At 36.3% G+C, this 23,331-nt stretch overlaps 1 protein-coding gene and 1 pseudogene across 3 annotated transcripts in view; both read right to left on the reverse strand.

The window, feature by feature from the left end:
* The window catches only part of Or5aq1d (olfactory receptor family 5 subfamily AQ member 1D), a 53,462-nt gene that overhangs the window by 21,231 nt on the left and 8,900 nt on the right, over positions 1 to 23,331 (reverse strand). The window lies entirely within an intron of this gene.
* Or5aq6b-ps1 (olfactory receptor family 5 subfamily AQ member 6B, pseudogene 1) lies at positions 10,744 to 11,681 on the reverse strand (annotated as a pseudogene).

Here is a 23,331-nt window from a genome sequence, read left to right on the forward strand (position 1 = left end):
TATAACAACTACTAAACATAGACAATGTTGCTGACAGGAAACTGATAGAGCTGTTTCCTGAGTGAGTCAAGCCAGAGCATGACAAATACAGAGGGGAATGCTCACATCAAACCATTGAACTGAGTACCGTGTCCCCATTGGAGGAGTTAGAGATAGGATTGCAGGAGATGAAGGGACTTGCATCCCCATAAGAAAAACAATACCACCCAACCAGAGGACCAAGGAACTAAACCACTATCAAAGCATACACATGGACAGTCCCATAGCTCCAGTTGCATATGTAGCAGTAAAAGGAGAAGCCCTTAGTCCCATCAAGGCTGGTTCCCCCAGTGTAGGGGAATATCAAGGCGGGGTGGTAGGAAGGGGGTGTGGTTGTGGAGGGGTAACACCCTCATAGAAGAAATGAGGGGAGGGATGTGGGCTTAGGAAACGGAAACCAGGAAAGGGAATAACATTTGAAATGTAAATAAAAATGTCAAATTACAAAAAAAAGGAAAAAAAAGAACCATTTAATACTGAGAAATCCAGATAATTTGGCAGCAGTAGTGGAATGTCTGGTACTAGAGATTTATCAAATTTTCTTCCCTGATTTTTGTGCATATAAGCATAGAAACTAAATGGTCTATAGCTTTTAAACAGTGATCTTTTTTATTAAAAATTAGACAAGATAAACTCTTAATTTAGAATAAAAATCCTAAATTATTAACAGAATGTTACATTTAAGTATAAGTTTTAACATGCATAAAACAGACTTAAACTAATCTTCATATTAAAAAACCCTACGTAATGAATTGTAGAGCTTATTATGTAAATTTAATATATGTTTCCCCTGGAACAATCCTGATATATTTGGATTATGTTATTCATAGCTAATGAGAGATATATCAAGTCACACAATGTGTAATGTATGGTCTTTGGATTCCATGAACTTTAAGTTATGCTATTTGATGGTGACATCTAGTTTATGGCTGATAGCTCGAAGTTGTCTCACTTTCCGTGTAATTCTGTCTTTGGGTCTCTATGTTTGTTCTTATCAAGCAGCAGGAGAAAGCTTCTCTGACTATGGGTAAACAAGGGACTGATCAATGTGTATAGGGTGATTATGTGTCATTTTATGACTCTGAAAGAGCCAGAGTTAGGGTCAATGTAAGGACAGAGGGAAAATTCCACCACAAACCTCTGAACAGAAAGGACCTTTCCCTTGAAAGGGGAGGAGTAGAGACATCTTAGATTCTGGAACAACTGCAAGCCAGCAATCAGACAAAGACACATGTCCCTCTTCGAAAGTACCTGAGGTTCCACTGACCATGAGTCAGTTTGAAGGTCGCTTCAACAATACCAATATGTTGGAAGGATTAATCTGATTAATCTGGTCTTGCTTTTGCATCACCACCTCTGTGAGTCTCAATCCAGGTGTCCCAGTAGAGGTCTGATTCAGACATCACAGCTCCACTGTCTTTTTTCTCTATCTTTTTTTTGTTATAATTTTTATTAGATATATTTCTTTGCTTACATTTCTAATATTATTCCCTTTCTTGGTTTCTTGTCCATAAGCACCCCCTTTCCCCCCATAAGGTTGTTTCCCCCATCCATCCAACTTACACCCCCATTCCTCTGCACTGGGGGTCCAACCTTGGGAGGACCAAGGAGTTCCCCTTCCACTGGTGCCCTAACAAGGCTATTCTCTGTTACATATGAAATTGGAGCCAGGGTTAGTCCATGTGTAGTGTTTTGGTAGTAGTTTAAACCCTGCAAGCTCTGGTTGGTTGGTATTGTTATTCTCATGGGGTTGCAAGCTCCTTCAGCTCTTTCAATCCTTCCTCTAATTCCTCCAAGGGATCCTATTCACAGTTCAGTGGTTTAAAACTAGCATTGACCTCTGTATTGGACATGCTGTGGAGTTGTCTCCCAGGAGAGATTTATATTTGGTGCCTTTCAGCATGCACCTTTATGTAAACATATATTAAATTTACATAATCATGCACCTGGCTGTTCCTGCAGTTGCCACACTAAACTTTGCTTCCATATCCCCTCCTATGAATATTTTCCCCCTTTTAAGAAGGAGTGGGAACATCCACATTTTGGTCTTCTTCTTGAAGCTTCCTGTGGTCTATGGATTGCATCTTGGGTAATTCAAGCTTTGGGGCTAATATCTACTTATCAATGAATGCATACCAAGTGTGTTTTTATGAGATTGGGTTACCTCACTCAGGATGATATTTTCTAGTTCATTCCATTTGCCTATGAATTTCATGAAGTCACCGTTTTTGATAGCTGAATGGTACTCCATTGTGTAGATGTACCATTTTTTAAATCCGTTCCTCTGTTGAAGGGCATCTGGGATCTTCCTAGCTTTTGGTTATTATAAATAACGGTGCTATGAACATAACGTAGTGTGAGTCTTTGTTGTATGTTGGGGCATCTTTTGGGTATGTGCCCAGGAGAGGTATAGCTGGGTCCTCAGGTAGTAGAATGTCCAATTTTCTGAGGACCCTCCAGACTGATTTCCAGAGTGGTTGTGCCAGTTTAAAATCCATCAATAATAGAGGAGTGTTCCTCTTTTTCCACATCCTCACCAGCATCTGTTGTCACCTGAGTTTTTTATCTTAGCCTTTCTGACTAGTGTGAGGCAGAATGTCAGGGTTGTCTTGATTTGCATTTCCCTGATGGCTCGGGATGTTGAACATTTCTTTAGGTGCTTTTTGGCCATTCGATAATCCTCTGCTGAGAATGTTTTGCTTAGATGTGTACCCCATTTTTGGCAGGATTATTTGGTTCTCTGGAGTCTAACTTCTTGAGTTCTTTGTATATTTTGGATATTAGCCCTCTATCAGATGTAGGATTGATAAAGATCTTTTCCCAATCTGTTGGTTGCTGTTTTGTCCTAATGACAGTGTCTTTTGCCTTATAGAAGCTTTGCAGTTTTATGAGATCCATTTGTCGATTCTTGATCTTAGAGCATAAGCCACTGATGTTTTGTTCAGGAAATTTTCCCCAGTGACCGTGTGTTCGAGAAGCTTCCCCACTTTTTCTTCTATTAGTTTGAGTGTATCTGGTTTAATGTGGAGGTCCTTGACCCACTTGATCTTAAGCTTTATACAGGATGATAAGAATGGATAGATTCGCATTCTTCTCCAGGCTGACTTCTAGTTGAACCAGCACCATTTGGTGAAAATGCTATCTTTCTTCCATTGGATGGTTTTAGCTCCTTTGTCAAAGATCAAGTGACCAGAGGTGTGTGCGTTCATTTCTGGGTCTTTAATTCTATTCCACTGATCTATATGCCTATCTCCTTGGTGTTCTCTTAGGCCCATGAGCTACCTAGTCTCAAGTTTTTAGGTTATCCAGTCAGTGTAAAAAGAAGATTCATAAAGATGGTACGGATGAACCAGGATAATTGAAACTCCAAGAATCATGAAGATAAACATAGCTAAGTCTATTAGCAATGGTGGATATGGACCAAAAGTCCCATTTCCTGCAAAAATAAATAAATAAATAAATAAACTAACTAACTTCCAAATGTAGAAGAAAGATACCAACGCATCCACAAAAGTTTCAACCCATAATTGTTCCTATTTACAAGATATGTATGATTAAAAATGGAGGAGAACCTGAGGGAATGGCCAATGACTGGCATAACTGAGAGAAAGCCCACCCATGACACTATCAATGATAATCTGCTCCAAGATAGACACCAAGCTTAACTCTCACCTAAAAGGCTTCACCCAGCAACTGATGGAAACAGATGCAGAAACAAATAGCCAAATACTTGGCAGAGCTTAGAGAATCAGTATTGAAGGAGCCAGAGAGGCACACAGAGAAAACACAAAAACAAATATCATGGGCCCATAGGTTTTCACAGATCTTGAACTGAAAAAGGGTATGCATGGGAGGAACTGAGGTCATTTACACATATGTAGGAATTCTACAGTTTGATCTTCATGTGATACTTCTACTAAGAGAAACAGGGGCTGTATTTGTGTTGTCTTCCTTCAGACCACTTTCCCCTAACTGGGCTGCTTTGTCTAGCCATAATTTGCAAATATGTACATATTCCGACTGCAACATTAATTTCAAAGGTGGAATGACATTCATGGGAGGTCTCCCATTTTCTGAGGAAAAGAGAACACAGATGAATAAGGTGGGGAGATGAGATGAGGTGAGAGAGAAGCACTGAGAGGAAAGATTATTAGAGCCAAAGAAAAAAGAGAACACTAAGAAAACCATCCCTCTAAACCAACATGAGCCAAGCTCATAAGAACTCACAGAGAATGAAGCAGCAAGTGCAGGGCCTTCAATAGCCTGACCAAATCCTCTGCATGCATATTATGGCTTCCAGCTTAGTATTTATATTGGCATTCCTGAATGAGCAAATAAGTTAATAGTGATTCTTGTACCTCATATCAGCCTCGTTTCCTTCTGTTGGTTTGTTTTCTCCAGCTCAAAAGTGATAGTTTTATTCAATATTGTATTTAATTCTGCTAAAATTTTAAAAAGTAAATGAATGAATTGGACCCAGGAATAGTATAGTTAAAGATTGATGTAGAATTATTCCTAGTTTTCTGAGAATTTCATAATTGATTTCTAAAGTGCTCGTACAAGTTTTCCAGCAATTTAGAAACCAGCAATGGAGGAATGTTATCAGTGCTATACATCCTGCCTAGCATGTACTCCACTGCTAAAATGAGGGTGCTTCCCCACCTACCCACTCCTGCCTCACTGCCCTAGCATTCCCCTATGCTGGAGTATTAAGCTTTCACAGGACCAAGGGCCTCCCCTCCCACTGATGCCAAGTAAGGCCATCCTCTGCTAAATCTGCAGCTGGAGCCATGGGTCACTCCTTGTGTATTTTTTGGTTGGTGGTTTAGTCCCTGGGAGCACTAGGGAGGTATGGTTGTTTGATATTGTTCTTCCTACGGGGTTATAAATCACTTCAGCTCCTTCCATCTTTCTACATTTCTCCACCGTGGTCACCGCACTATGTCCAATAATTGGCTGCAAGCATCTGCATCTGTATCAGTAAGGTTCTGTCAGAGTCTTTCAGGGGACAGCCATATTATGCTACTGTCAGCAAGCATTTCTTGGCATCAGCAATAGTGCCTGTGTTTGGAGGTCCATATGGGATGGATACCCAGGTGGGGCACTCTCTGAATGACCTTTCCTTCAGTCTTTGCTCAACTTTGTTCCTGTATTTCCTATAGACAGGAGTAATTCTGGGTTTAAAATTTTGTGAATGGCGGGTGGCCCCACCACTCAATCAGGAGCCCTGTCTAACCTCAGGATATGGTCTGCACAGTTTTTCTCTCCCCTTGTGAATTTCAACTAAAGTCAGCCCTGTTGGGTCCTGGGAGCCTTTTGCTTTCTTGGCGTCTTGGATTTTCTGTTGGCTATGCCCAGGCCCCATCCCCCACTGCTGTTCTGACCTTTTCTACAATTCCTTCTATCCTCTCACACCTGATCCTCCTCCCCTTTTCTTCTCCACCTCTTCTCTTCCTCTCAAGTCCCTCCCACACTCTACTTCACATGATTATTTTGTTCCCCCTTCTAAGTAGGACTGAGACATTATCTACCTGGGGAACTGGACATCCCATTAAAATAGAAAAGTCTTCAAAGTTATCAGAATCATTACCAAAACCATCACTGTTCTTGATGATCAGGAGCTTTGTATCCTATTTTTTTTTAATCAGGCTATTTGAATTCTTGGTGTCTAAGTTCTTAAGTTCTTTATTAGCTTTGTATATTATCTCTCTTTCAGATAGAGAGCAGATGAAGTTACTTTCCTAATATGTAAGATGATGTTGTATCTTATTGACTATGTCCTTTGCCTTATCAAAGCTTTTCAGTTTCATGAGGTCCCTTTTATCAGTTGCTGATATTAGAGCCTGAGCCATTGGCGTTCTATTCAGGAAGTTAGATTCTATACCAATGAGTTCAAGTTCTCCACTATCTGTTCTACTATATTTAATATACCACAGGGTCACTTGCTCAACTGTATTCACAGCAGCTTTATTAACCCAGATGTTCCTCAACTGAAGAATGGATGATGAAAATGTAATATATATATACAATGGAATTGTAACTTTTGTAGCTGTCAAGAACACGGGGTGAAAGAGTCATACACACATAACATACATACATACATACATACATACATACATACACACATTTACACATACAGTACATGAAACAAAGCTCATATGAGTATAAACATACACATTTGATGCATGGAGTAAAACTCCACAATTTTATTTTTCTCTCAGAGCGTATATATCCTAAGACTACAAAATACTGTATGATTACATTATACTTTTCTTCTACTAAATTATTACAATGAGTATACATAAGAAAAAATCTCCAATATAGACACATATCAAGTCTTTAATGTATTATGGATAAAAAACAAATTATTCCTAAGAACCCACATATATTAGTAATTAAGCAACTTGTTACAGATTAATGTAGTGTAATCAATGAAGGAATTTTTCTCATAGAATTTTCCTTACTAGCAGATTGTAATATGTAGTTACAAGGAAAGGATCAATTATTTTATTATTTATCTTTAAAAAATCATTTGTACTTTAAGCCTTTAGGATGCCCATCTACACATTACCAGTTGTCTTTATTAATTCATATTAAGAGGCTGATTGCAATAATCAGTGAATAATCATCTTCTTGAACACAAGTCCAATTTTAGCAAGAGTCATATGAGACAGTGCTAGACCTGTTGCCATTTTTCTTTTTCCCCTGACATTAAAAACATCACTCACTCAATAATCAAAGTGTATCTTTATGAAATCTAAAATGTTGAATTAGGGTTTTCATATAAAAATCACTGGCAAAAACCCTTTTACAAAACTTTTCTTACAATCTATATCTCCAAGGATGGCAGTTGGATCATTAATCTCCTCCAGCAGCAATGCTTGAAACAGTCCAAAAACTACTATTGTAGGTGCCAATAACATTGCCCAGTGAGAGCGTAAAAGCCCATTTAGAGTTTTTATTCAACACACTGATTAGGAACGATGCAAGAATAACATGCAGAGCAAAACATCACAAGTGCACAAAGTCATCAGGACACATAGTACTCCAGGCTTTGCCTTTCCAAGGAACAGCCATTGTGATTGTGCTAACAAGTGTGTAGCATTTTATACGTTTTAAAGTTGTTTTGCTCTTTCTCTTGCATGACACCTAACATCTCTCCCTTTACATTTGATAAATGAAGAGTATGAATATCTCTCTGGGATCTGATAATGGCAGCTACCACATATTTGAAGAATATTAGAAGCAAAAATAGAATTAAAACAATGTTTCCAATTGTACTTCATAAATTACTGATAAAACTCCCCAAACAATTACCTTTAACAATTTTATCCAAAGTAATTAGAGAACTGTCTACATCCTCAGGATAAATCATTTGTAATCTAGCAAGAATAATGGAATTAACCTGGGAATGAAGGGTATTCATATCAATTCAAAGTTGAAAGCTAATCCACACATTTCTCAAATGATTCTAAGTTTGTTCCCAATACATCTGTTAACTATTGTAAGGTAGAGGTGTAACAAAAATCCATTTAAAGCTAGCATAGCAGGCAATGATTAGGGAGTCTGAATATTCTAAATTTGTTCGCCCACATAAAGAACAGGTTCCTCTAGAACAGTGATTACTCCAGTCAATCTTCTATTTTCTTTTTCCTGAGTAATCAATGCCAATGAAACCTTTTGAGATAAGGGATTTATATGATGAGCAGTGTGCTCCTGTTGCGCCCGATAATAGCTGACATTGACATATATCAGAGTATCAAAAATAAGTGTAGCAATGAATTTTCTTAGCTGCAAGAGAGTATAAGAAACCCATTCCAATTCATACAGAGCAGTGAAAGACTAACAGGTAACAAAATAAGGTGGAAAAAGTACAATGAGAAAAACATTAGGACTCGTGGTAAAATACATACAATTATTCAAATAACATTTGTTCAAATCCTTAAATGTATAAACAGGCACTTTGTCCATTTTTAAAACTCTTTCCAAAAATTGTAAAATCATAAAACAAATACAATTCAACATCTCTGAAAACCTTCCCAGGTTAGGAAGAAGCACAAACAATAGGAAAAATGTCATAAATTTCAGGGGAATTTGAAGGCCCCACAGTTTAATTCTGATGGGGAGAGCATGCATGGGATGGTATACACCAATCGTTTTCCCTCAATTGCTCTCGCAGCTTTGAAAGTGGAGAGCAACACTGTTTTGATAATGTAATGAATGGCTCTGCTGATCTGCCTCTGTATGGAAAACAAGAACTTATGTTAGGAAATAAACTTTACTTTCATGCACAGGACCATACAGTATAAAATGGGCTGGAATCTGTCCCACAAAGAAAGGTCAAATTTTTAAGTTCCATCTCCCCACTGTTGGGCATTTTGGCTAAGGTCATCCCTATTGGGTCTGGGAAGACTCGCCCAACCCTTATATATGGGACTTTCTAGAGATTACCCCCTATCCCCATCCCAAACTGCTCCTTATTTCTATTCAGTCTCCTGAACACCTTGGCTTCTCTCCCATCTTCCCACAGCCCCCTTTCCTGTTCCCCTCCCCTCTCCCACACAATCCCCTCCCTCCCTCTACCTCTTGTGATTATTTTGTTCCTTCTTCTAAGAGGGATTAAAGTATCCACACTTGGGCCTTCCTTTTAGATAAGCTTCACATAATCTATGAGCTGTATCATGGGTATTTTGAACTTTTTGTCTACTATTAACTTATCAGTGAGGAAATATCATGTATGTCCTTTCGGGTCTATGTTACCCCACTCAAGAGACCATCTCTGGCAGTCCCTATTTGGGACATGGGGCCACCCACCCATCTTCAAAGATCTTGACCCAGAATTGTTCTTGTCTAAAAGAAATGCAGGGACAAATTTGGAGCAGAGTCTGAAGGAAAGGCCATCCAGTGACTGGCCCAACTTGGGATCCATCCCATGAATAGGCAAAGGACCACTACACTATTACTGATGATGTGCTTTTAGACAGGAGCCTAACATTGCAGTCCTTTATGAGGCTCTACCAGCAGCTGACTGAGACAGATGCAGATAATTACAGCCAACCACTGGACTCAGGTCAGGGACCCCTATGAAAAAGTTAGTAGAGGAACTTAAGGGGATTGAATCAAAATAGGAAGAACAACATTATCAACTAACCCGACCCCTCAGAACTCTCAGAGACTAAGCCACCAACCAAAGAACATACATGAGCTGGTCTGTGACCCCCACTACAGATGTAGCAGAGGACAACCTTGACCAGCATCAATAGGAAAGATACACTTAGTCTTGTAGAAACTTGCTGCACCATGGAAGGGGGATGCTAGTGGGATGGGAGGGTGGGTGGGGAAGTAACCTCTATAAAACATAGGGGAGGGAGATGGGATGACCAAGAACTTCCATCTGATTCAGGAGGAAGCTTCTCTGAGGATGGCTGAACAAGGCACTGACTTATGAGTATAAAGGATGTTTTTAGGAGTGACTTTTATATGAGTAGAACAACCATATTTGGTTTTACCCTTGCTACCTGATCAATATTTCAGGATCTTGTTTAGCTAGACATAATCAGATATGGATAACATCTTTACTTTCAAACAATATATAACACCAAACTGTTATATTTTGTAAAACTTGAAATGTTTTTTTTTCCTTCTTTCTGCTAGGAAGGAATTTTATTTCCACATGCTACTTAAATTTGTATGCCACAGCATTTAAAACAATGAAACTGTTTCATAAAAGTTAATTTTTATAAAACTGTAAAGAATGAATTTATATTTATTCAATTGCTACACTATTAAAATTTTAAACAAACTGATAGATAATAATTTCAACTTTTATAGAGACTGTATATATTCACAAATAAAAGGATCCATGAAATCATGTCTCTAGAAAAATTTAAGATTTTTTCTGACATAATATAGTATTTAATAAAATTTAGTCACATATATTTGCTTTAAAATTTCATCTAATTTTGTATATGATTAATAAATTTTAACAATGTAAGTTTGATTATTTTATTGCTCTAGCTAAAACTTCGAGCACTATATTAAATAAATAGGGAGAGAAAGAGGGCATCCTTGTCTTGTCCTTGATTTTAGTGGGATTGCTTTAAGTTTCTCTCCATTTGAATTGCTGTTGACTGTTGGTTTTCTGTATATTGCTTTTATTTTGTTTTGGTATGGGCCTTGTTGAATTCTTGATCTCTCCAAGACTTTTAACATGAAGGAGAATTCTATTTAGTCAAAGGATTTTTCAGCATATAATAACATGACCATGTGATATATTTCTTTGAGTTTGTTTATATAGTAGATTATGTTGATAGATTTCTGTATATTGAAGCATCTCTGCATCCCTGGGAAGAATGCTGCTTGATAATGGCAAATGATCTTTTTTTAATGTGTTCTTGGATTTGGTTTGCAAATTGACATGCAAGCAGTAGTCAAATCACCAACACAGGTGGAACAGTACCTAATTCATTCTATGAAGCCATGGTTAATCTGATTCATAAACAACACAAAGCCCCAACAAAGAAAGAATATTTCAGACCAATTTTGCCTATGAATATAAATGTGAAAATACTCAATAAAATTCTCACAAACTGACTCTAAGAACACATCAAAAAGATCATTTATCACAATCAAGTAGGCTTCATCCCAGGTATGTAGAGATGGTTCAATAAACATCAAGTTTTCAAAGCTAGAGTAATGACAGATTCAAGAGTTGCTCCTCCAGCCACAAGTGAACTTGTTTGCTGCTTCCTTCACCTCATTGTTCCTCAGGCTGTAAATCAGAGGTTTCAGCATGGGGATGACCAAGGTATAAAACACAGCAGAGACCTTTTCCTGTTGCATAGAGTACTGAGAGCTTGGCTGGATATAGCTAAATGTCCCAGAACCATAAAATAATGTCACAGCTGTCAAGTGTGAGGCACAAGTAGAGAAGGCTTTGCACCTCCCCTCAGTTGAACTGATTCTCAGGATGGCAATGATAATGTGGATATAGGACACCATGACAATAATGAAAGTGAAAATAGCAATCCCTCCAGAGAAGACCAAAAGCAGCATCTCATAGATGTGTTCATCAGAGCATGAAAACTTCAAAAGAGGAGGGGTGTCACAGAAGAAATGATTCACAGTGTTGGGACCACAGAAGTCCAGTCTGAGTAAACCTATTGTGTGAGTCAGGGAATTAATGAGGCCACAAAAGTAACATGCAAGGACCAGGTTAGTGCAGATGCTGAAGGTCATAATAACTGTATACATTAAGGGGTTTACAATTGCCACATAGCGATCATAAGCCATCATAGACAGGAGGGTTACTTCTACTGTTACATAAACTGCAAAAAAGAAACTCTGCAGAATGCAGGCAAACACCCTAGTAGACTTGTGTTCTGATAGGAAATTAATGAGCATCTTAGGAGCAATAACAGTAGAGTAGCAGATGTCACAGAAAGAGAGGTTACTAAGAAAGAAGTACATTGGGGTATGAAGGTGGGTGTTCAACCAGATCAAGATGATCATCCCCCAATTACCCACAAAAATGATGAAATAATTATGCTGAAAAGCAAAAAGAGAGGAACTTGCCAACTGGGATTATCTGTTAAACCAAGGAGTATGAATTCCTTCACATCTGTATGATTCCCTGAATCCATGATTTCAGTAATCACAGTTTCTTGTTACAAAATATTTTCATGAGACTTCTAAAAATTAAATGCCCAAACATATTTCATCCAGGATCTGAGAGCCATCATAGTCTGACACACAAAGGGAATGCCCTGTGGTATTTGAAGAAAAAAAAAGAACCTCAGTAATAGTTCATATGTGTACTACAAAATTTAAACTCTGAGACTGACCTCTTTATCCAAATACATCACCTCAAATATTTCTTCCTCTTTTGCCTGGATGTCTGACATATTGGATCAATGGCATCTCATACAGGGAACCTGAGCCAAGTTAAGTCTGAGTATAGATCAATGTTTTCATCTGTTCTTTGTTTTAAGAATGATTATCATGAGTATCATTTTATGTGACAATTCTTGTCTTCACATTTTTTGTTCAATTTTATTTTTGTATTCTATCAATATTGTCAAAACTGTAAATAATAAAACTCTCTAGAATGTACATTGTAAAAAGGGAATACAATTTGTGAATCAGCAAAACCTGTAATTGTGTGTATACTGTTCAAAAGGGAAAGTAGAACTTTCCCTAATTCCTTCTGAAATGATGCATTTTCAATTCAATATTTTATAAGGTAAAATCAGTATAAACATGCATTCTAAGACAGATGATAAATGTCTAACACTTAGTATTATGAGCTGATTCCTTTGAAGAGATGGATCGCTTAAATCATCAACGTCAGACTTTGAAGCAGCTGATACACTGTCAAAAATCTAATCCCGTATTGATAAGCAACAGAATAACTAGCATATATAAAGTAGGACAGAGAATAGAAGGGAATGATGAGTGTTATAATACAAATGGCATTATTCCCTGCTTTTATCACAATGACTACTGAAATTTACTGAAAAAATGGTGGCTTTAGTAATGAAGATACATTTACTTTTAGTTTGGAAGTCAGAAGCATGCCACAATCTGATTTCCTAGGTGGAATCTACCTGGATATGAGACCATACTCCTAATAATAGGTGTCAGTGATGAAACATTTTGTAGCCAAATTACCCTGTTGAACCTCTAAACTGTACTGACTTTAATAATAAGCATATGCTCCTAAAACAACAATATAATGCATTTGAATTTCAGTATAGTTCCTTCTACCTTTGTCACCTTGAAAGGACACTTGATTATGTACAGTTTCAAAACTAATAATCCAAGGTATTTTGCCTTTCATGTCCTACTTCTGACTCAAATGTCAACATAACTTATTCTAATACTACATATGAAGTAATATTATGGATCGTAGAGATTACGATTTAAACAGCAATAGAGGTTATTCAGTCTGTCACATTTAAGATGGCCAAAAAAGGACACTATATATGATCCACGGAAATATGAGGGTGTGTAAAAATTTGTGTTCTAAGAAGAGAACAAAGTAAGTTCTAAATCTAGAGTTCTTTGTGATAGGAGGACTTCTCAAGGTTCCTACTTCAGAAGTACAGCAAGAGAAGATTCTGATGACTTAATATATTGTTTCTGTGGCAATTGAATTATGTTTTAAAACTGTCAATGAAATGAGGAAAACATTTGAACAATACATCATGTTTTGCAAAGTATTTAACTACTTTTGGTAGGTCCGTATTAGCATTTCATATTTGAACTACTACAAAAGTATTTTGCAAAAGAATAAATCTTACTTTTGAAATACAAAACACAGGAATATTAATACAATACAGAAATTGCTCTACTCAACTCCTCTATTAAGTTTTATCATCTATATTTGTTTTTATGGCATATGTGTTTGCCTCATTAAGCATAATTTACAATTGGTTTTCATATCCAAGGAATTGTATGTATATTTAAGAAAGCCTGTAATGCATTTGAAACATCAAGAACATATTTGGTATCTCACATTTTCCTGTCAGTATATAGGTAATCCTGGAATACTGTTCTATTTCAAAGGATATTGATGTGTCAACAATAAAATGATCAGTCTATAATCACAAGGCCATCATTTGAAAAAAAGAATAATTTTTAAAAAGTTATTTCCTTTAATTTTAAGATTAAGGCATCATTAGGTCAATTCTCTCCTCCTTTTGTTATCTCTAATCCTTCCCATGTCATCATACATGCCCTCTTTCAAATCAATGTCCTGTTGATAAAAATAAAAGACTAAATTAAAATACTAATAACTGTAAGGATTCTGACCTTAAAAAATTTTACTCCCAAAGACATGTTCAAAATTAATTTTGTAGCCTTTTCATACTAACGATGATATATCACAAGTCAACCTACTTAAATAAATGTTATTCATAAATAGTCATTTTTTGATTCCAGGATGACAATCATAATTCATGTTCATCAATGAGCAAAACAAATATTAACATAGTCACAACCATTATTTTTCTTTTTACTTCAGTCAAAAAAAACTCAGAAAACTTTATTAAGTGATTTAAATATTATCAACATTGGTTATCTTCTACACTGGGACAGAGATGTTCATGCAAGCAGACAAAATACCTCAAAAGATATTATTAGGATCTCAATTATTAAAAATAAACATATATGTGAATATATAAAACATATAAACTATAAATTATTACATGTAGAAATTCAAAGGTATGCTTATATGTATATATAGATATGCTTATACACTAAAGCAACAAACATTGATGAGTTTTTAGTTGAAAATTAAAGGACAAATATAATAAAAATATCACATAGCCTTTACTCAAGTATAAAATTAATGAAAAATAGTTTTAAGTTGTTTAAAAGTACTATTATTTTATTAAATTATTTGGAAATCCTATACATTATGTACAAATTTTTACCTTAAATTGTGTAGATTTCTCTTTTGAATACGTTTGCAAATATCTTTAAGATCATGTATGAATGTAGTATTAATTCACAGAAAGATAATTGATCTTACCATATGCAATAATGATTAACATAATCATAATATACATTTGTGTATATTATATAAATAATGCTCCTGTCTGTGACATGTAGAGGATTGAAAAGGGAATAGCCCACAAATTAGAACATAATATTCTAAATTTTTAACTATGATGTTACACATAGACAGCAGCAATTATCTTCTGATTATGCTCAGGAAATGACAGAAAATAGAAAAATCTTTAAATGGAAACCTAATTCTTCTTTACTCACAAGATAAAGAAGCTCAAAGGAACACATCTGCTGTAGAAGACCTGGCTTTCACAAATCTTTAAGGCCTTCTTATTTGGAATAAGGATACTAAAGTAGTTTCTGTTCTAATGGGGAAAGAATCTGTATCCCATGTGTTTGTGTAATTCTCAGGTGTCCACAGTTGAGTCATTAGCACCTTTCTGTTCTCTCAAGTGTGAAACTAGTCAGAAAGCTGTCAGCCCTTGTGTATGTTCTTTTTTTTTTATTTTGATTTAACTTGTTTTTTAAATTTTATTTTTCTTGGATATTTTATGTATTTACATTTCAAATGTTATACCCCTTACCCCCTTTTCCCTACACTTCCCCCTTCCCAGTACCTCCTCAAGGATGCTCCCACCCCCACCTACAAACTCTCACCCAAATATGGCATTACACCACATTGACAAAATGAGTCTTTATATTTTAATATGCTTTAGGTAGCCCAAAAGATATGGGATTGCCTAGCCTCTATATTGTTAGAATCTACCTCTTGTCAATAAGGTAACTACTACTTAATTAATGAGTAACTACTTATTAATCACTATGCTCTATCTTGGCATTTATGAACCCCCTTGTGTAGTTTTCTGGGCTCTGCTCTGTTGGCCCAGAACCCACAGTGCTCTCCTTCATTCTCTTTCCCATGCTTCTCTGTCTGCTCTCTTCACACTCTCCTAAGGTATTATGGATTTCCTCTTCCTCTCTTCCAGATCCCAAGTCCAGGAAAGCCTAAAATCCAACTTGTATATGTCCTCCTAGCAAACTGGTTTCTGGTATCTTTTTTTATGAATCAGAACCAAGTGTATACCTTTTACCCTAATAGAAAATAATAATATTGCACGCTGTAACTAATCCTGTGCCACACCTCTACACACTAAAATCCAGCCTGGAGAGAGCTGATATTCCAGGAGTGCTTACAAACCTAAAACTGGAGTTGAGACCACTACTACTGCTCCTATACCTGGCCCAGGTGGAACCCACCTGGAGTGCACAAGACACAGGAACCACTGGGCAGCCTAGAAAAGGATTCTTTCAGTTTTCATCTGCATGCCAGAGCTAAGCCTGTGCCACAGTTCTCCATACCCAAATCCTGACTGGAAAGAGGTGGTTTCCTAGGAGTGCTAAAACACCTAATATCACAGGCTCACATGTGCACAGGAGGGACACGCTCCAGTCAGACAAGACCAACTGACACCAGAGATAATCAGATGGCCAGAGGCAAGCAAAAGAACCTAATCAACAGAAACCAAAATTATGTCGCATTATCAGAACTACAGCAACCTGGATACCCAAATACACTGAAAAAGCAAGATTCTGATTGAAAATCACATCTCGCCGGGCGCGGTGGCGCACGCCTGTAGTCCCAGCTACTCGGGAGGCTGAGACAGGAGGATCGCTTGAGTCCAGGAGTTCTGGGCTGTAGTGCTCTATGCCGATCGGGTGTCCACAGTAAGTTCGGCATCAATATGGTGACCTCCCGGGAGCGGGGGACCACCAGGTTGCCTAAGGAGGGGTGAACCGGCCCAGGTCGAAAATCACATCTCCTGATGATGATAGAGGGCTTGAAAGAGAAAATAAATAACTCCCTTAACAAAAACAGGAGAACGCAGGTAAATAGGTAGAAGTCCTTATAGAGGAAACATATAATTCCTTTAAAGAGATGTAGAAAAACAACCAAAAAGGTGAATTAATTGAACAAAACCATTCAGGATATAAAAATAAAAATAGAAACAATAAAGAAATCACAAAGGGACACAATCATGGAGATAGAAAACCTAGAAAAGAGATTAGGAGTCATAGATGCAAGCATTACCAAGAGAATATAAGCAATAGAAAAGAGAATTTCAGGGATAGAAATTTCAGGCCTAGAAGACATTTACACAACAGTCAAAGTATATACAAAAAGCAAAATGCTTCTAACTCATAACATTCAAGAAATCCAGAAAACAATGAAAAGAATGAAACTAAGAATAATAGGTGTAAAAGAGAGTGAAGATTCCAAAGCCAGCAAATATCTTCAACAAAATTATAGAAGAAAATTTCCCTAACCTAAATAAAGGTATACCCATAAATATACAATAAGCCTACAGACCACCAAATAGGTAGGACCAGAAAAGAAATTCCCCTAGTAACAAATAATTAAAAGACCAAATGCACAGAATAAAGAAAGATATTGAAAGCAGAAAGGGAAAATGGTCAAGTAACTTATAAAGGGAGACCCATCAGAATTACAGAAGACTGATCAAAGAAGATTTGAAAAGCCAGAAGATCTTGGACAGATGTTATACAGACCTTAAGAGAACAAAAATACCAGGCCAGGCTACTATACCCAGCAAAACTCTCAACATAGAGGGCAAATCCAAGATATTCCATTAAGAAACCATTTTTTTTAATTTTTTATTGGATATCTTATGTATTTACATTTCAAATGTTCCCCCTCTTCTATCCCACCTCTTCCTGTTTCTATTAGGATGCTCCCTCTCCCACCCACCCAATGTACTGGGAAAAATGAAACTTCACAGGAGCAAGACTATGCCATCATCTGCTACATATGTGGCTGGAGCCATAGGTCCCTCCATGTGTACTCTTTGGTTGGTGGTTTAGTCCTTGGGAGCTCTGGGGTGTCTGATTGGTTGATATTTTTGTTCTTCCTATGGGGTTGCAAACCCCTTCAGCTCCTTCATTCCTTTCTCTAATTCTTCTATTGGGGTCCCTGTGCTCAGTCCTATGGTTAGCAGTAAGCCTCCTTATCTGGATATGTTATTTATTTCTATTTCAAATGTAAATTTTTCTTGATTTCTGCTCTGCACATTCCCTATTCCATTCCCTCTTACCCTGCTTCTTCAAAGGTGCTCCCCAATCCACCTAACCATTCCCTCACCACCCTAGCATTCCTTTACACTGGTGCATCAAACTTTCACAGGACCTAGAACCTCCCCTCCTACTGATGCCAGATAAGACACCATCAGCTCCTTCAGTCCTTCCCATAACTCCTCCACTGAGGACCCTGTGATTAGTCTGATTGTTGACTTCAAGCATTCACATATGTATTGGTCAGGATCTGTCATAGTCTCTCAGGAGAAAGCTGTATCAGCTGTATCAGGTGATCTCCTGGGAGATCAGCTCCTTTCCAGAGAAATTTTGGTACAGAAAGCTGTGGCACAGGGACAGCTCCAGGGCACAAATGGAAACTGGAAACAGATTCAGTGCTTTGATCCCAAATACCTTGTATTCTGTTACCACACTGTCGCATTTCTAGATCCATATATCTCCACTGTCCTGACTTCACTTTCAATGAAATAAATGCTTCCAGCCTCATGTTGCCTTTGGTCATTTTATTTATCATAGCAAAGTAAACTATATTGTGCTTCATTCATGCAATACAATGAGATATAAAAGCAGGTGGCTACTGTGTATCACACACCACATATTTCTATTTAAAGATAAATACTGATAGAATGAGTGCCTCAAGAAAGAACTCAAAATTATGTCATAATAGAGCTTCATAATCACAAATATATGAATAGAACTGGAAAGGTTCTCATTATTCTTTATTGTAAAATTGTATTACCTACCTACTACCCAAAGGACATATACCATTATTTATCTAGTTAGTCGCTTAGTTTAGAAGATAACTTAACTCTCTATTAAACTGAATGTTCATCTGGGAAAATTGATATCTTTCTAACTTTCAAGATTAAAGTTTGATTACAGTAATTATGCAAGTTTCAAAATAGTTAACATACTGTCATATGCATATAATCAGGTTGTTAATGTTATGACATTAAAGAGTTATCAAAGCATTTCAACCTAATCCCTTTAATATGCTGTCCATGACCTTGATACCTATATATTAATAGTGGGTCAAAACTAAAGCAATAGCTCTGTCAGAAAATATTTCCCAATCAAACAGGACAAATTAAATCTGACCCTGAGCAGCAATAGAAAAGATTGGCGTGATGGGTTTGGATCTCCAATCATAGAACTAAACAGATAGAGACAGGATAATTCTAGGAGGTTGTGGGATACCCTACGTCATTGAACTTTGATATCCTCACACTTAGTGATGGGTGGAGTTTAATTGAAAAAAAAATTATCATCCATTGTTGGCCTAAATTTGCACATGAACACAGGTGAATGTTTACCTGTATATATACACCTACACTAACACATACAGAAGTGCACACACACACACACACACACACACACACACACTCACATTGGATTTTTATAGGTTTCAAATGTGCAAATGCAATTTATGAAATTCAATTTATACCTGAATGTTATCTCAAGAGCTTTCTTTGAATTTTTTCATTTAACACCTGAAACAAAATCAAACAAAGTCATAATACTGAAAACACATCCAATGAGTTATTTTCATTGCATAAGGTGATATTTTGACTATGTCAATAACTCAGTGATGTAGAATCATAATTATAAAATTTACCAATTGACTTTTTTCATTACCTCGATGAAAATTTAAATGTAGTAGGTGTATTTTAAGATCACTAATATGAATACATACGATCAATATTTTGAGTTAAAAATTTATCATCTTCGACCAGTAAAACTGAGTAAAATAAAATAACAACTGATGTTTTTTTCAAGTTGACAGTTATATCTGTTATTTCTATGTAATAGAATAATAGAAATGCAAGACAAAATAATTACAATGTAGAAATTATAAACCTCTTTTGGAAAGATGAAACTTACGTTCCCTCTGCTTAAAAATGGCTTTGACCTATATACAGAAAATCTTTGAAGACTATATTTAAAAAAACAACAGCTAATATCAATAAATCAAGTGGAGCTTCTAGATATATAGTTAGAACAAATAGCATTTGTAGATTCAAGCTACAAAAAATTGGGAAACTGGTAAGATGTAATTCATAATATATATATATATATATATATATTGAATATATCTAAATATAGTATATATATATATACTATATATACCTAAATACTGAATTAATTGTAAAAATATTTTTTAAGTTATGAAATGTTGAAAAGTGATTTAAGATGTAACCAAATAGAGAAGTATCTAAGAAGGACAAGCACTTGTGGATATGTGTGAGACTAAAGTAACAAAAATTTCAAATTTGTAATGTTATACAAGTATTCATGAAGGCAAAGTATTGGAAAAGAGAATAAAGTAGCACATGGATGTGTGGAGTTTGTGAATGAAAGGATCAGAGGACATAGGAGATGACAAAGACCAAAAGGAATAATATGAATCAAAACATACTAGTTCATCAGAATCTTCAGTCCTAAAAGTACAACTCATTCACTAATGTGAAGTTGACATCTGCTGTCTAATTGTGTGTATTGAAACCAGTTAATAGTAGAAATTCAGGTAAATTGGCAGCAATAGTGGAATATCTGAAACTAGAGAATTAAAACATTTTCTATACTGATTTTCCTGCATATAAACATACAAACTAAAAAGTTTCTATGTTTTTGAAACACTGATCATTTAATTTTTTCTTAGAAAATAATGTAAATAAAATAATAAATCAATATTATACTTAAGTGTGATAATTAATGTGCACATAAAATCTAAAATGAATCTTCATAAGAATAAAAATCCTAGTTGATGACACAGAACTGATGATGTAAATTTAATCTTCATTTCCAGTGAAACAATCCTGATAGTATTGGATCATGTTAAAAGCAGCTAATGTTAGAAATATCAAGAAACACAGTGTGTAATAAAGAATGTTGCCCTTGGGGTTGGGGATTTAGCTCAGTGGTAGAGTGCTTGCCTAGCAAGCGCAAGGCTCTGGGTTCGGTCCCCAGCTCCGAAAAAAAAAATGTTGCCTTTAGGATTCTTTGGTCTCTGAGGTGAATAATTTGATGCAAACATTCATTTATGTCTGAGTGCTTCAAGATCTATCATGTTTTTAATTTTGCCTGTGGATCTCTATATTTGGTGCTATCTGCTGCACAAGGAAGTTTCTCTGATTTTCAGTCTTCTCTGTTCATATGAGGAACATTGGTCTATGAGAACAGGAAATATGGGTCACTTTATTACTCAATTTTAAACAATATTAACTTCTGTTCTCTTGGTTTCACCTGCTACCTACACTCATGTTCTGGTCAAATATAGTGTTAGAAGAATAGACCTAAAACTGTTAGAATTGCTTCCAGTCTCCATCTGAACCAAGAGTTAAGACTGTCCCACAGCCCTCCAGACACAAAACCTGCCCAAAGATAGCTGGTCTCCCAGGAGTGCTGTCACTTCTCAGCCTAGAGGTGACACTCAGTTTTGTTCCACTAACTGTTCAAAGAGGGATCCACAAGGAGCACTCAGGGCACAGAAACCACCAAGTAGCCTGGGACAGGATCCTTCCTGTCTCCACCTGTAAGCATGCTTAGAGAGAGCTAATATCCAAGAAGTGCTGTCACTCCTAAGAATACAGGCTCAAAGTACCCACAGGAGGGACAAACTCCAGCCAAAGACAGCAAGAGCAACTAACAACAGAGAAAAATAGATGACAAGAAGTAAGAGCAAGAATATGAGCAACAGAAAACAAGATTACTTGGCATTATGAGAACACAGTTCTCCCACCACAGCAAGTTCTGGATACACCAACACACAAGATAAGCAAGATTTGGATTTAAAATCACATCTCATGATGATGACAGTGGACTTCAAGAAGGAAATAAATAACTTGCTTAAAGAACTATAAGAGAACACAGGCAAACAAGTAGAAGACCATAAGGACTTGAACAAAACCATCTAGTACCTAAAAATGGAAATAGAAAAACAATAAAGAAATCACAGAGGGGGATGGGGATTTAGCTCAGTGGTAGAGCGCTTACCTAGGAAGCGCAAGGCCCTGGGTTCGGTCCCCAGCTCCGAAAAAAAGAACCAAAAAAAAAAAAAATCACAGAGAAAGCCAACACTGGAGATCGAAAACCTAGGAAAGAGATCAGGAGCCATAGATTCTGTTACTGTGTCATCACTAACAGAATACAAGAGATTGAAGAGAGAGTCTTTGGGACAGAAAATGCCATAGAATACATTGATATAATAGGAAAAGAAAATGTAAAATGCCAAAAGCTCCTAACCAAAAACATCCAGGTAATCCAGAACACAATGAGAAGTTCAAACCTAAGGATAATAGGTGTAGAAGAGAGCAAAGATTTCCAACTTAAAGGGCCAGTAAATATCTTCAACAAAATTATAGAAGAAAACTTCCAAAACCTAGAGAAAGTGTTACCCATGAATCTACATGAAGCCTACAAAACCCCAAATAGATTGGACCAGAAAAGAAATTCCTCTCCATCACACAATAGTAAAAAACCCAAATGCACAAAACAAAGAAATAATATTAAAAGCAGAAATGGAAAAAAAAAAGTCAAGTAACATATAAAAGCAGACCTATGCGAATTACATAAGGCTTCTCAATAGAGACTATGAAAGCCAGAAGATCCTGCATAGATGTCATAACGACCCTAAGAGAACACAAATGCCAACCCAAGCTACTATATCCAGCAAAACTCGGAATTAACATAGATGGAGAAACCAAGATAATCGAAGACAAAACTAAATTTACATAATATTTTCCACACATACAGCCATACTTAGTATAATGGATGGAAAATTCTAACAAAAGGAGGAAGACAACATATTAGAAAAAGCAAAAAATGAATCTTCTTACAACAAACCCGGAAAAACATAGCCACACAAATGTAATTCTTATAAAAAAACAAAAATTTCAGGAAACAAAAAGCACTATTCTTTAATATCTCTTAACACCATGAGTTCCGCAATAAAAAAAAAATAGACTATCTGACTGGATATGTAAACAGGACATGGACTTTTGCTGCATACAGCAAACACCTTTCAGTAACAAAGACAGATACTACCTCAGAGTAAAAGTCTGGGAAAATTTTTCAAGCAAATGGTCCCAAGAAACAAACTGGATCAGCATTTCAAATAGCGAATAAAATGGACTTTATGATAACCAAAAGTTATCAAAAAAGATAAGGAACTTTACACCATCAAAAGAAAAATCTACCAAGATGAACTCTCTCTTCTGAACATCTGTGCTCCAAATACAAGGGCATCCACATTCACAAAAGAAACTTCACTAAAACTCAAAATATATATTGTACCACACACAATAATAGTGAGAGACTTCAATATGCCAGTAGTTAAGAACCAAAAATCTATAGAACATTTCATCCTAAAACCAAAAATATATATGTATTTTCTTCTCAGCACCTCATGGTACCTTCTCGAAAATTGACCGTATAATCAGTCACAAAACAGGCCTCAACAGATATGAAAGGAATGAAATAAGCCCATGTAGCTTGATCTATAATCACCATAGACTAAGGCTATCATTCAATAAAAAAAAAAAAAACAAAAGAAAGCTCACATACATATGGAAGCTTAAAAACACTCTATTCAATGATAACTTGGTCAAGAAAGAAATAAAGAATGAACTGAAAGACTTTTTAGAATTTAATGAGAATGAAGGTACAACATACCCA

The sequence above is a fragment of the Rattus norvegicus genome, chromosome 3 (assembly GCF_036323735.1).
Source record: "Rattus norvegicus strain BN/NHsdMcwi chromosome 3, GRCr8, whole genome shotgun sequence".
NCBI lineage: Eukaryota > Metazoa > Chordata > Mammalia > Rodentia > Muridae > Rattus > Rattus norvegicus.